The 15,321-nt window shown below is 39.4% G+C and overlaps 1 protein-coding gene across 5 annotated transcripts in view; it reads left to right on the plus strand.

The window, feature by feature from the left end:
- Nucleotides 1-424: 424 nt before the first annotated feature.
- The window catches only part of DICER1 (dicer 1, ribonuclease III), a 66,762-nt gene continuing 51,865 nt past the window's right edge, over nt 425-15,321 (plus strand). For 2 of the 5 annotated variants that reach the window (XM_037393459.1, XM_037393463.1), the window contains exon 1: nt 425-570. The gene's annotated coding sequence lies outside the window, so the exon portion shown is untranslated. Of the gene's footprint in view, nt 571-9,451; nt 9,513-10,125; nt 12,188-15,321 lie in introns of those variants that run through there. The other 3 variants (XM_037393461.1, XM_037393462.1, XM_037393460.1) reach the window with 3 other exon arrangements.

Here is a 15,321-nt window from a genome sequence, read left to right on the forward strand (position 1 = left end):
CGCGCAGCTCTGCCCAGCTCAACACCCCTCTCAAAATGGCGCTCGCCGCCCTCGCCTCAGCGTTACCGCGCCACTCCCCGCGTGCGCGGGGGGGGGCGGGGGGGAGCGGGGAGAGCCGGCGGCCGAGCGCCTCGCCGTCCTCGGGCGGGGGAGGGGAGCACGCACACACGTGAGCCCATGGACCACCCGGCAGCTCCCCGGCGGTTGCTGTATCCTGCTATCGCATTGGCTGCCTTGTGAACCTTTCACCTTTTACCCGTCTTTCGCCGCCAATCGCCTGGTTCCTCTCATAGCGTGGGGATGTGGAGCGTGTAAACTGCGCAGGGTGGAATTCTCGGAGCGGGCTTGCGTCGCGTGCGTGGGGCGGCCCCCGTTGGTACGGGCGGGAGGGGGGGGGGAGGCGCTCCGTTTGCGTAGGGCCGGCAGCGCAGGGGGAAGGGAGGGGGAGGAGGCTGTCCCGGGCCCAGGTGAATGGAGGAACCTGACAGTTGGGGGGAGTGAGGCGGCGGCGGCACAATGAGACGCGGCCTGTAGTAGGGGGAAGCGCCGGGCCAGGTCCCATCCGAGCAGGTAGGAGATGGCGGCCCGGGCGCGCCTGCCTCTCGCCCCGGGAGCTGCATGGCGGCCGAGCACGAGTGTCGGAGCCCGCCGCCCGCGCCGGCTTGAGCCCCCGCAGCCCCGGCGCCGCCGCCGAGACGGGCGGCATGGCGGTGGTAGCTCCCTCCCGCCGCTGGGGCCCGTTTAGTTCTGCCCCGCCTGCGGTCCCAGCGGCCGTCCCTGACCCCGCGGCTCCGGGGGCCGCCGGCACCGACCTCCGGGCCCCAGCATCGGCCTCGGCAACTTCCCGCGGGCCCCGCCGCCGGCAGAGCCAGGGCCCGCACGGCGGGGGGGCCGCGCTCCGGCCCCTCGGCTTTGTCTCCTCCGGCTCCGCGCCCCCCGGGCGGCCGCGCTGGAGGCCTGCGAGTGGGCGCTGGGCGGGCCGCGCTGCGCCTCCCGGGGCCGGGGGCCTCGGGAGCCCCTCAGCCGGGGCGTGAGGGGCTCGGGGACAGCAGCGTCGGGCAGTGAAGAGTCCCCGCTCTGAAGCGCTGATGTTGAAGGCGGTATATGAAACTCCTGGCGCTTCTCTCGGCTCGCTTTCCGTCCTCTTCCAGTTTAAGTGAAGGCAGCGCATGGAGCGAAAGAGCGCAGTGGCAGCGTGATTAAGGGAGACCTTGTGCTGTGCGGCCTTATGTTGAAAAACAAAAGGTTAAAGAGACCAATATTTATGCAGTGGGGTTTGTTACTGTGTTAGGTAATCTGAAAGAACCCGAATGGGTGGGAAATGGATTGAAATCGATTGAAAGTGACATCTGAAAAAGAGGGGAGTTTCTTGTGTACTAGCACTAACCAGAAATTACTAATTGTAAAAAATGAATCTCTTAGTAGTGCAGTTACAGTTAACTTCAACTGCTAAAAGTCTGGAGGATGTTCGGCACTTCAGATGATCAGTTATGAGTATTTTTGATGTTTAGGTTTTGAACTCCCAAGTTTTGTGGTGGGCTCAGGTAGTGAAAGTGTATAGATTGGGAGGTGATTACTACGATTAGAGTAACAAAACAAAATGAATTTACGTTGCAAACAGTCATTTTACGCTGTGTTTTACTATGTTTTATGCTTTTTTTTTTTAAATGTAGTAAGTCATTTTGGATACTCTATTTAAAGTGCAAACAGCATGTGTATATATTCAGTGGGTTGGGTGGTGCTTGCTTTAACAAGCTGATAAAGACACAAGCTGAAATTGATTTCTGTTATGCCATAATTCTTCTACATCCCTAAGAGAGTCTGTCTTTCCCATTGTCTGTCTATAAGATATGTAGTAGTCTATTTAAAAGCTTTGACGATGCTACTAGAAGTTTTCAGCTGGAAGGTGCTTTTATGTGTATAATCACTGGATTGTTATTTTATTATTTATTAATCCATAGGATTATAAAATATGTATATTTTATTCAGAAGTGCTGAACTCTGGCTTGGCTACTGCAGTTCATGAAAGCACCTTGGTGATACCATTCTGTGAATGTGGCAGCTTGGTACTTGGCAGTCAAAAAATGAGTAATGCTCTAATTAATAATTAATTGAGAAGAAAATTACATCAATATACTATTGTATAAATCTTTTCTGGGACTACTAAATACATTTTGAGTATTTTCCGTTTATCTCTCTACTGCTTTAAAAAGGTTGTATTAGACTAAGAGAGAGGTAGATTGGAAATTGACTAAGGCTTTTCACCCAGAGGAAAGAGATACCAGTGGAGGGATCAGACATTACGAAACTTAAGAGTCATGAAGAAAGTAGTTAGGTAGCTGGTTTCAGGTGTTTCCCTGGTTTTGAAGGATTTCTGTATTCTACAGATTCAAAACAAATTAGATACTTCTTTGCACCATGTATAACTGAAAGACATGGTGCAGCAGCGTGTTGGGAATGCCACAGTTCTACGAGGAAGTTGAAACAATTTGTAGGGAAAATCATCGGAGACCATCAGACACAAGAGTATCTTCTCAGACTCGGCAATTATCAAGGTGACTGGTCAGTGGAAGGTGTACCTGCTTCCCCTGCTGTTATACTCATTCATACATATCCTCCATTGGTTGGTGGTAGAGGAAGCAAATAAGCTAGAGAACTATTTTGCCTGACATGGGACTACACTAAGGTTTTTATAGAAGTTATGCTTTTTTTGAGAAGTACCTTGATCGTTTGTACCCTATAAGAAGAAAAAAAGCAGAACCTGTGATTCAGAAAAACTGTTGTCATGGGTTTTATATACTCCATAGAAGTTTCTTATTCCCCACTTGAAAAATTTGTAAAATAAGTTTTGGTTTTTCAGGACATAGTTTGCACAAAGTTGCTTCAGCATAGCTGGTTAGAGTATCACTACTTCACCCGTGTTGAATTTCAGTATGAACTGATTAAATGTGTATTGGTGTGTAACTGAGTGCAAATTACTGGCAAAACCAAATACAGAACCATGCATATCCCTCTTAGAAAAGCAAGGAGCCATTTATTAAAATGGATGTGGTAAACTTGGAGTTGAAATACGCTGATGTATCTTTAGATAAGCTGTAGAATATGATAGCAAGAGTTCAAGAATTATTTTTTTTCTAAAGGATTGTACACTTTATGGATGATGAGCATTATACTAAGTGCTAAGACTACAGAAGAGAGTTTTATTTCAAGGCATGATCTAGTCTATCAGGCAGCAGGTACAACATCAAAACAGTCTTTGAGATAGGTTGTTCCATTCTTCCGTAATGCTCTGTGAGGACGTCCAGGGGTTTTTTCCCCTCACATAGGTGGTACAAACCAGAGAGTATACTGAGCTTGACAGAGTAGCAAGAACTGGCAGAATAGCAAGATGGTTCCTATGTCCTAATGCTTAGCTGTATAACCACTGCCCATATGTATTGCATCACCTTCATATGTACAACAGTAATTTCTTCAGACTGATAGCACAGAAGTTTGATTTATTTTTTTCCCCCCCAGAAAGTGACTCCCTTAAAGAAAAAAATATAATTGTAGTGTTGTTAAGAACAGGAGCTTGTATATAATTGTGTGCAGTATGCTTTTAGAACACACTACCTTAAAGGCTAAGAATAACTGGAGTAGAGGAGAAAGCATGATCTTTCTTTAAACCAGTCTTTCATGACTTCCATATGTATTGTGGTAAACCAGGAGAGAAGAAACCTGATACACAGTGAAAAGTTCGTTTTTTTAGCTGAAGTTAACTTCAGTCTTTGGTTGGGATTTTAAGGTTCAGTGTTCAAACTGTGTTGATCATTTAGGGGGGCAGTGGATGTAGGAATGTAGTTAAAATAATCATTATAAAAGACTTAATCCACAAGACAAAGCAATGCTCACTTTAATGTATACCATGATACTATATTAGGTGAACTCCTGGGTTTGGTAGTTCTTGCATGCCTTACCTAGTAATGTCATAATTTTTCAAGTTTGAACGTGGAGCAGTGTATCTCAAATCTGCCCGTTATTTCTGCTCTATATTGCAGACTGCATTACTTACGTAAATTTTCCCTGACATCTGTCACCTTCAAATTCCTGCACCTTTTGGAGTCATGGAGCAGAGAACTGAAACTAGTATCAAGGAATTTACTTGCATTGTTACACAGCTGAAGATGTTGAAATCCTCTTCTCTGTTGGGAAGAGAAGGAAGAGCGATATTCCTCCAGCTTCTCCTTGCATAAATACACCTGGATCCAAGAGACTTTAGTATTGCTTGTTGTGGCTTTTACTTAAGTGCAACACATTCATGAATCTGTGATCCTGTTTTGGTTGGCACAGGTGGCATGATCAGTTTCTGCCCATGTTTTGCATCTTCTGTTGTTACCCTTCATAAAGGATCAGTTCCTTTGGGTTCACTGAATAAGTGTGCATTTGTGGCTGGGATGCAGCAGGGTGACTGCTGACTTGAGGGATTGGGTGCTGGAAACAAGAGGTGGTCAAGTTGGGACGGTTTTAGCTGTCATTGGGATTTTTTTGTTTTGTTTTACATTGCTCATCAGTATCCTAGTGTTTTTTCGTTTGTACAAAAAAAACCCAAACCATCAAAACCCAAAAAAAACCCCCAAACCCCTTACTGTTAATTTTTAAAATGTGGTTTCCGCTACCTTTCTCCTCTTTTGGAATCTGATTCCTGGTAAGTCATCAAGGCATGTAGCAGCCTTTTCCTCAGCAGAGATGCTAAAAAATAGTTGGGTAGTGGTAAAAAAAAAAAAAAAAAGTTGGTCTCCTTGAAAGTTGAAGAACTTAAGATATTTTTTTAAAAAATCTTTTGGTTTTGAAAACTGACTTGGAGTTTTAGACCTGGCCACTTACTGATGGCATAAATCTCCTTTCCTTAGGAAGTGAGGCAAGTACAGCTTGCTTTTAAAAGTTAATTTGTTTGACTCCATTGAGATGGCTTGGCTATGCAGCAAGCATGTCTGGGCTGGCTAACTTTGCAATTTATGTTTCTCTTTTGTTTGTGATGTCTACTTTGTTTCTGATCTAGCTCCAGGTTTCTTACAGGTTTCTTGCAACTCTTAGTGGCTTTTTATGGTGACTTTGGCTCTGTATTTTCTTGTTCAAGGAGAAATGAACAAGGTTTACCTATCTAAAGGTGAAGTTGCTTCACAGTTGATAGTAAAAACTTCTAGAGGTAATCTAGTGGTTAGGCCATTGTCTAGGATTCAGAAGGCCTAACTTCTCTCACTGACTGAGATTTGGCAAGTTAATTCAGGTATCTCTCTTTTCACCCCTTCAAGTGTAACATCTGAATGCCTAAGTCAAAGACAGTTTTCCAATGTTTATATTCTGCCTCTGTATGTTAAGGCATTTGGTTTAGATGTATTTAAGCTGACTTACTAATTGTGGCTTTATGAATTCATAATGTTCGCTGATCATATTGAATCATCTTTAATCGGATTATTAGTGCTTGGGATCAATCTCAAGTAACACTTTTAGTTCCTCACTTAAGCTTTGTGTTTATGAACAGACAAACCTGTCTGCCTTGCTACGTTTGTAGGCAATGCCTAGTAGGTTTTCATTTTCGCAAGAGGGCTTGAAATGAAAGAAAGTGTTTACAATACAACTGAAAGCTTTGGCCTCCCATTTTTTCCAGTGACCCACAACCTTTTGTCATCTTTACACTAAAGTTAAATGCCTATATTGCCAATTTGCTATGTAAAGTTATTAAGAAGTGATACAAGATCCGTGAAAAATGTTGGGAAAGCAAGAGGTGCCCTCCCATCCTCCTCAGTTACTGAAGATGATTTTTTGTTACTCTTGCTAACATAGTGCTGTCTCTATGAGCTTGGAGGCTTTAGAAACCCCAATTAACTGTTGGAGGTAGAGAGTGGGCAAAAAGAAAAAACATTTGAACCTCTGTTTCTGCTGTATATTATATGAGTCCCCAGGAAGATGTGTGTGTATTCTTCATTTATTCTTCTTGCTACTTAGCTTTCCTGTTTCTGTGAGGCAAAATAAGAGGAAAAATTACCCTAGGAAATCAGTTTTTTCTGTCAGTGTAGTGAACAGCCAGCATGAACGGCAGAGACTATAAGAGGAAAGTGACAGAAGCATGTTACTAAGCCATGGGATCATCCTCTTCTCTCCTCTCTTCCTCATTATTTCCACAGTTACTGTAAGCAAATTATGCATTTTCTGTTAGCTTATGAAAATTAAACAAAATCCTATGGACTACCTTACACTTTTTTACTACTTGTAAAAAAAGTGTGCAGGGGAAGGTTTTTTTTCATTATTTCCAAAAAATATTGAGCTCTGTCAATATCAGCCTCCTGAGTTGACTGGCTGACTCTAAAAAGCATAGCAAGCTGTAATTGATGGGGCAAGATGCAGCTGTCTGTATACTTTAAAAGATTACAAATGAAAAATTAAGAAATGTATATCCAGGTGTTCAAGTCCATAGGTTCATATGCTGAATAGATCAGTTGATTTGCTTACTGTGTAATCAGAAAGGCTACAATTTAGTAAAATCTTCCTCTGAAGAAGTGTGGGTATACCATTTACTGGGGATTTGAGAGGAAAGAATTTGAGCTGTCACACGTGACAGAGCTCTGGAGGAGGAGGTGTAGGTTTTACGAAGGTAATGGGCAACATAGGCCTGCATTTTTACCTTGAAGTAGTTCATTGAAAAAGGACTGGAAGAATGCCAAAAACGTTTATGAACTCCCTGGGTTTTGAAAGACATATGATCACCTTCCAGGAGATGAGTAATTTTCCCTATGGTAATCTTTGCATAGTTAATGCTCTGCAGTTTAGAAGTTGAGAAGTGAAACCTGCTTTGATTAATACTAAATTGTCTGGAAAATGGTCTTCTCAAGACTACGTGTTGCCTAAACTGAATAGAAGGTGGGTTTTCAGTGGCAGAATTCATGATTTGTTAAAACTGTCTGCTGACTGGTTGGTATTGCAGTGGATGAGGGTCTACAAGGAATTACTGGATGATTTTAGGGCATGTAGTGACTGGCATAATGATGAAGCAGGTGCTGATTTCTGGCAAGCAGTTTGAGTAGCATGCCAATAATGCTACTAATGTATACGTTGACTGCCAACTACTAACACTTGTTAAAATCTTTTAATGGTTCATCCCGTTGTTTCTATCTGCTGCCACTAGATGTTTCACAGAATGGTTTCTTTTTGCAACATTCAAGTAATTTTGGACTAGACAGTACGAAGTTTTGCTTCTGGAATTTTTAGGTTTATTATCATTAGTGTAACACAGTTCAGCAACAGTTGGCAATAGAGAAGCTGGTGTCTGGTTTTGAGTGAGTCAAAAACCTGCTGAATCCAGTTTGCTTGTTTTCTTAATGTGGGCAGTGTAGTGGCTGTCAAAATGGATGACAACTGTCTCCTCATGCCAGTTCTAATACTCATCTGATCCCTATCAACTACTTAATTCAGCTTGCTGAACCAGCAGAAAACTTGCCTAGGTCAAGAAAAATCACTTGGTTAGTGTGCTGAACTGTTTTTCTTCCAAAAAGTCAAGACAAATGTCAAAGCTGTTTAGAGGAGGGAAGGAGCAGTGAAGAGTGGGGTTGCTTCATCTAGTGCTAGATTGCCATGGGATTGGATCAGCAGTCTCATGAAATCTAATCCCAAAATACTACTTCCCATTTGATTATCTTTATGAATATTGATTTATCTTCTTGCCTATTAATATATTTTTTCATGTTTTTCTCAAACTTCTAGTTTTTCACTTATTGTTAATAGCTGCTTTTATAAATGTGTGTTACTACAGTAATATTTTGGTTTTGTATATGAAAATTGGCTGTGGCAAGTCCAGGGTATGAACCAAAGTGGGGGGAAGCTTTTGGTGTGTTATGAAAATGAAATAAAAATGCAATTTGATGTAACTACTTTTCTTTAGTGAATACTATTCTGAGGTTTTAACAGCTTTTTAACAAAGGTAACAACCATCAGATAGTGCATCTGACTTAGACTAGCTATTAGCTTGGGAAATTCAGATCCAAAGCTGTATCTGGTTTAAAACCTCTCATTTTTATCTAGTGGTAGTTTGTAGTCATGACCCCATAATTAGGGAGTTGTGCTTAAGAACCAGCTTAAAACTTTACGACAACTTTTCCAGTTTTCCTCAAACTTAGTGATTATATATTCTGAGATAGTAATATAATCAAATACAAATCAAAACCTGATAGCCTAAAAAGCTTATGGTTTTCTCTCTCCAGTTTTCCATTCTTCTGAAAGTGATGGGGCATTTGTTTTGTTGGTAATTGTATGTTCAAGTTCTCAGGTACACTTTGAGTAGCTTTAAAAGCTCTTGAAAGCAGTGGTTAGGCTTCAGTGATAGAAGGGCAAATCATTGCCCTGATGTAAAAAAAACCAAAGAAACAAACCCCCAGAAATCAAACAAAGTGTTGGTCTGTCTGTGCCCTGTCCTGTCCCCCCTGAAACAACTCAAAACAAAATCGAACTACGCAGTCTGTTTACCACCAACATGGTACAGATTTGTAATCCTCGACTTGAAATCAAAGCTTTAGGACCCCACAGTACCCATAACAGAAGTCTTATAAAAAATTATGTGGAAAGTTCAAAAGTAACAAGTTAGACTAGTTGAGTGAGGCAAGTTACCTTTGTGAATCAGGAAAACTTTCTGATTTTTCTTTTTTTCCCCAACTTGAGGAAGGTTTTGTTTTCCCCACCCCATACATATGCCTTCAGAGTACAACTGGTGGTAGGGTTAGGCTATACTAATTTTCCAGGCCATGTGGTGTTTTTTTTTTCTCAATAGGCTAAGCTCAGTTTTATGGTGAAAATTGTCTGCAGTTTTTGTTAAAACAAGTAACAGTATGGTGATGGTACAGCTAAGATACATTAAATCTTTGAGTAGGAATATCTAAACTGTAAACAATGTACCTTTCAGTGTTAGGAGTTCAGCATTTAAAAGTGTGGGCTAGATTTTTGTATCCCATTGGATTTATAGGATAAGTGATATTTGCAAGTTTCAATTTACAGGCATACTTTTAAGAATATTAGTTGATTTTTATGTAATTTTCATGTGAAATACTAGCCAGCAGTATTTGCCATTGATACTGTGATAGTGGGTTAATGAAAAAGACTAAAGTAGAAAAGTTTAATATAAAATATTCATATTATTTAAAAGTTTGCATTCTAATTAGGGGATATATGATCATGGAGGTACTACTCGAAACAGTACATCCTTTTTCCTGTTAGGCATCTGAGGTGCATAGACTGTATCTGGGGCTGTATGCATTTTAGATAGCATTTCTGCTAGAAAGAAAATACCTTTGTGGAATTTGTTGTTAAGCTTTATTGGTGCAAGTGTTTCAGAAGCTGTATGATGAAGTAGATTAAGGAGACTAATTCATCTAAGAAACAGTTTTATTGTGTGTGATTTCTTTACTTTGTTATGGTCTGTCTCTAGATGGGGTCACAAATTACCTGGGAACATTTGTGCCAGCGTAAGAGAGGGTTGGAGGCAGCACGTAAGTTGAACAGTGAGTAAGTGGTGGTCTTGTGTGTATAGTAGTGCCATATTAAAGGCGTGTTAAGCTGTGATCTGAGAGCTTTTTATCATACAGCATTCTGTCTCAATGCTGAATGAAAACAAAAGGAAAGTGATAAAATATAAAGCGACTTTCCTGTATTTTGTCTACACCAGAGAGATCATATTTCTTCAGTGACTATTTTAAAGAAGCTTGACTGTACAGCCAAGCACAAATTTTTATGAGCGTGTTTGAAAGAGCTAAAGTGAAATACCGATCTGGTGAAATTATGGTATGTTAAACCTCTGCATATGTTCTGTGTTTAATCCTACTAGAAGAGGAGTAATAAGGTCACTCTCTTCAGTGACAGCTTGCCCATAAGTGTTTAACGAACTTTTACTTTTTGAATGAACTTCATTGCCTTAGTTGATTAATCTCAGTTTCTCTAAGCTCTTGTCTGTGCAGCAAAGCCAGACTTCTAAAAACAATATACCTCTAAAATTTAATTTCAAAACTATTTTTATATTGCAAGTCTTAAGGGCCTAGACTTACAGCCTGGGATTTTTTTTTTATTTTTATTTTTTCCACCAGTTAGTTTTAGTATGTGTTTGACAGATGCTGAAGTAGTTTGAACTGTAAATTATGAAAATGGCTGGTTCTGAATTAATTATATGCAGTTTTGGAGAAAAGGAAAGTTTTGAGTGTTAGAATTGTATCCTGCCTTCAGTAAGTACATGTCAATTTGGTCTTTAAAATGGTGAAAGCTTACTATGCATTTTTCCAGATAGTACTTTTGATTTTTGTTGTGCAAGAAAGATGTAATTAAAGAGAAGTGAGATCTCCTGTTGCTCAAAGTTGAGAAAGCAATGCTGAGGAAGAAGTGGGAAATCTTTCAAATCTCCATTGAAAGTTAGGCGTGTAATCTGTTTAAATCATTCTGAAAGTCATACCAATCAATTATCTGCCTCTTTTGGCATCTTAGTGCATCTGTTCATGCCTACTCAAATATGTCAGCTCATTAGCTGATAAAAGCAAATGATTAGTCAATGCAATTGAAAGCCAGATGTATTTAAATATTTATTTTGCATAATTTAAAGTTTTATAATTATAACTTTAAGATATGTTTGCACTGAGTTGTAAAATCTTTCCAAATACACCATCATATGCATTATAGGCAGGGGGAATTATTCAATATAGTGGAATATCCTAATTAATAAGCTAAATGATGTAATTACTTGAATGTTAATAATGGCTGTGACACTACCCTCCTAATTAATCAGATGCCTGTATTTGATAGTTGCAAATCAAAGTAATTAATACCAGTATAGAAGCACTTGTTTCTAAAAATACCTACAAAACCAAAATAAGCTTCTAACTGATACGGTTTCTTTTTTTCTTTTATAACTAACCGTTCTATATGTAAGGTTTCCTGGTATAAATCAAGATTAAATTAAGGGGGTTTAATGCCTTCAATTTAATCAGACTTGCTGTATTGGGCTGTTAATAGTGGAATCATTTATCTTAAAATGCTTGATTATTCCCCTGCTTTTTAACCAAATTATTTAGCACCTTAAGGCTTATAGTGAGGTGTTCTATTTTTTTTTTCTTTTAAGCGGAAGTAGCTCTACTATTCCAAGATGTTGATTGCATTAATGTTTCTCTGATTTGCTTCTATAAATTCTCCTTTCCTTTGATTCCCTCGTAACTGGATTGTATTCTTTGTCATTTAAGTGCTGGCAGTGTTTCTTCTGATCCTTCCTAAAAGGAAGTATGTATTCATTACAGCTGTTCTGCTCTCCATTCCCTTCTGTGCTGCTTCATGGATGTCTTCAGAGAGTCTGGATTTGGTTGGCCTCTGGAGAACTACATAGTCAGTCTGACCTGCTGGAATTGGTCACATTCAGGGTACTGTGAGGATAAATGAGGGCAAGAAAGTACTCATAATCCAGTACTCATCACTAAGTTGAAGTGTTTGCAGCACTTCCCAGATCAGAAGAATGATGTGTTGATAACTGCAAAATTTTGTCATCTCCCACTGTTTTCATGTCAGTTTCAGGATTTCTGCAGAGTACCTGCCAGGCTGTCAATTATATATATATATATATTTTTTTTTCCCCCCCCAGGTCTTAATGTATACAGAGTAGAAGCTTAGGACACCAGCAGAAAGGGGAGCTAGTCCAGGCTTTGCTAATGCAGCTGTCAGAATGGCTGCAGTTTTTCTGAAATCTCAAAACTAAAAAATTGTAAAATCCCTCATTTTTTGCTAATGATTGCTTGACGTTGGCTGCTTAATGTTGCTACAATGAAGCAACCTGTGAATTGTCTGTTATACTTCTGGTAATAAGATGGTATTTTTGGTATAATGATAAGTGGTTTGACAACTTCATGCAAACTCAACTGATGTGGTAAGAACAGGACAGAATTCTTTCGTTTGTTTCGTATTTTCTATCTTTTGATACTACTATTATTTGATAACCAGTGCTGTGGAGCTGGTAATTCCAGGTAAAGCAAAGTTTACAGTGTTATTTTTAGAAAAGGGGCTCTACTAAAACTAGTATACTTTTGTTCTGCCCTGAAAATGGGGTTCACAACTGATTGAATTGCAGCACTGTATTTTAGTGTTACAGAAGAGAAGAACTCCCTTCAGCTGATGGCTGTGGACCAGAATCCTGTAGGTATGTCTGTCTGTCCAGTGTAATTTCGTGTCAGTTACTCAGACACAGTCTGGAATTGAAGGAACCATAGGAATTTCAAGTTGTGCTCAACAGAAGGGCTGATTGGCAGGTGCAGTACTATATCGCTTCTTGAACGCAAACTTGATGTCAGAAACTCTTAATTGTGCCATTCATAGGAATCTTCCTCCTTTAAAACACTTCTCAGCCCTGAGTGGTTTTAGATAATAATGTAGAAAAAGTGGAATTGTTTAGCAATATTACATTATCTTTCCTTCTAACCTGCCTCAATAGTCATTAAATGAGTAATGTCATATGCAGTAAACCACAACTGCTTTGATGTCTGGAACCATCCTTTTGTTTGCATAGCTGGGAATGCTTTTGCTCGTGTGCAGGAGTACCTTTTACTCCACTCTGAGAAATGAAGAGTAATAACTTACCTTGCCCTGCCCCGTGCTCTCCTGCCCTCCCTCCCTTCTTTTTTAATTTATTTAATGATTGCTGTAGTAAAGCAGCTTATTTCAGGTTTTGAAACTTTTTATCATTCATCAAGGAGGAGCAACTTGTATACTTTGTTTTAGCCACATAGTCTGAGTATCCATACTGTATATGTAACGTGCAGTACTAATGTGAAACGTTGGACTAATGCTGCAGTGGACTGAAAAGATTCTAACTGTAATGTAGACTTGGCATTAGGCAGAGATACCTATTAATGTGCATTCGGAGAAATTGCAAGGATGCCTATTTTATCTCCAATTATTCTTGCATTTGTTCTGCTGCTGTAGAAAATGGACAGATTGTTGAATCAGGAATGGGTGTATTTTTTGGTTTGTGTCTATGAATTGAAAGTGTTAGTGTTGCATCATTATTGGAGGTAAGGCACCCTTAATTAATGGGTTATGTCACAACTGTAACATGTTAGGCTGTTTATCTGTTTGACCTCATACTAGCTTTCATAGCTGATCAGAACAAAAAGCTTTCAAAGGAGAAGGAAAAAACATTAGAATTTAAAGTTTCTTAGTCAATGTTAAGACCCCTGTGATCCCACATGTTGCGGAGAGGAGGCTGTTGTGTTTTGTGGATCTTGAGTGTTTTTATTTTTCAAAGTCAATCGTGTTTCCATATTTACTCTTAAATCTAAGACTTCCATTTAAGGCATCTGTTAAAAATAAAGGTTTTTCTTCAGTGATAACTTCAAGTTACATAGTACCAGATTAAGTCCTCAAATGTTGGCAAACTGTTCCAGCTTTCCTTACCTATGGTTCAGGTCTGAAAAGAGACAAAACAAGCATGTCTCATCATATACTGTTATTTTTTGCCACGTTACCTCAGATAGGGACTTAATCTTTCCCATCACTACCTTTTCACAGAGTAAATTCTTGTGTATATATATGAATCAGTTTCCATATCATGTCCGTTCTTGAAGGTCAACAGCACTACAAATAACCCGAGATATGAAAATGCTACATTCTAGCTTTATACTATTAAAATGTATTTATATCATCTCATCAGTTTTGAACCCCATGCAGCATTGCAAATCTATGTGCTTTATGGGACAATATTGAAAAATGAGGATTGATGCATTAAAATAATAAAAAAAATAATTTCTGTGACCTGCTGAAGTCTTATATTTAACTGTAAAGAATGTAAAGGAGTGATTGTTTTCTATTCTAAATGCATATATTTACATGGAGGGAAATGACACTTTATAAAATGCTGTAACTTTTTACTTTGTTGCTCATTGCATTCAGCTAGGTATGTATGATCTAAGGTAGCTGCTTCTGTGCTGAGGCCTGATGCTTCAGTAGGATGTAACAGCCTCTGCCTTAAAGATGGCAGTTCTTTTTAGTTTGACTCAAATAAAAAGTATTAATTACTACTGTTAAGTGAAAAGTTGTTTTAATTTTTGTAAGTAGAAAATTCAGAATACCAGGAAGCGATGTAAAGTGCTTCACAGTGTGCAGTTTTTCAGCATTGGTCTGTTAATGCTGCAGAAACACATTACACTTGTTGTTTTGAGATAATCATCACACAGATAATTAAAGTTGATTCTCAGCTCTTAAAATAAGAAAAGCCTCAACATAAGAGCCTTTTCTGGCTGCTCAGCACAGGAAGTTATTTAGCTGGATATGTAGGTTAAGGTGCGAATAATTTCATTTTTTAATGACCTTTTCCATTTTGGAATCAATTTGGATCATTTTACAATCAGGCACATACATTCTTTTCATGCATTTCATCTTGCTTGAGACCCCTTGCCGACGCTGTTCCTGTTCCAGAGCATTTTCATTTAGACTCTTAGACATTCTTACATGTTTCAGAAAAAAATTGGTGGGCCTGTGGAAGTGTCTTACCACTGATTCAGGTTTTTCTTCAATGACATGAAAGAATCAGTTAAGTGTGTGTGGGGGGGGTGTTTGTTGTTGTTTGTTTGTTTATTTGTTGGGGTCCATTGTTTCCCATCTATCATTTTTCCCCCACATCCTCTGTTACCTCTGGAGGTTGGGTTCTGTGGCATCTGAGCAGCTTTGAATGTCTTCTGGATTTGAGAGCAAAACCAGTCTCTTTATAATACAAATCTTTATGGACTTAATACTGACTTCATCCCAGTTTTACAGCAAGTGAATCCAATCCCAGCAAATTCTTTGCAGGGAGAGAACATGTGCAGACATGTAGTGCAACTTTTGACAAGCCTTTATTTTTTAGGAAGGCTGGTCGAAAGCTACAAAACCCAAAATGTAATTTGAGTAAATAATGTGCTAACCAGTACATAGTACTTCTGTATTTGAAGGCTGCATTAGGATGAGTTAGTTTGCACTGTTAAATACATTATTTTTGGGGATTATTCCTGTCATTTGTACACTGATTCTTGGGTGATACATAAATTGAAATTATGACCAATGATAGGAGACTTGAACTGTCATTTTAAATTTGATGGAAATTCTAGAGAGTGACTTAAACCCCAAGTATCTGCAGGTCTTGCATCACAGAATTGCTGACTTCACAGAAAGCCTTTTGTAATGTAGGACTCTTAATAACTTTGGATGTTCTGGCACAGAAACAGAAAACTGCGGACAGCCCGCTTCTTGGGGAGCTTGACTTTTTGCCACATGGAGAGAAAGGATTTATGTTTATGCAAA

Source organism: Falco rusticolus, chromosome 7 (assembly GCF_015220075.1).
Source record: "Falco rusticolus isolate bFalRus1 chromosome 7, bFalRus1.pri, whole genome shotgun sequence".
In the NCBI taxonomy this organism is placed as follows: domain Eukaryota; kingdom Metazoa; phylum Chordata; class Aves; order Falconiformes; family Falconidae; genus Falco; species Falco rusticolus.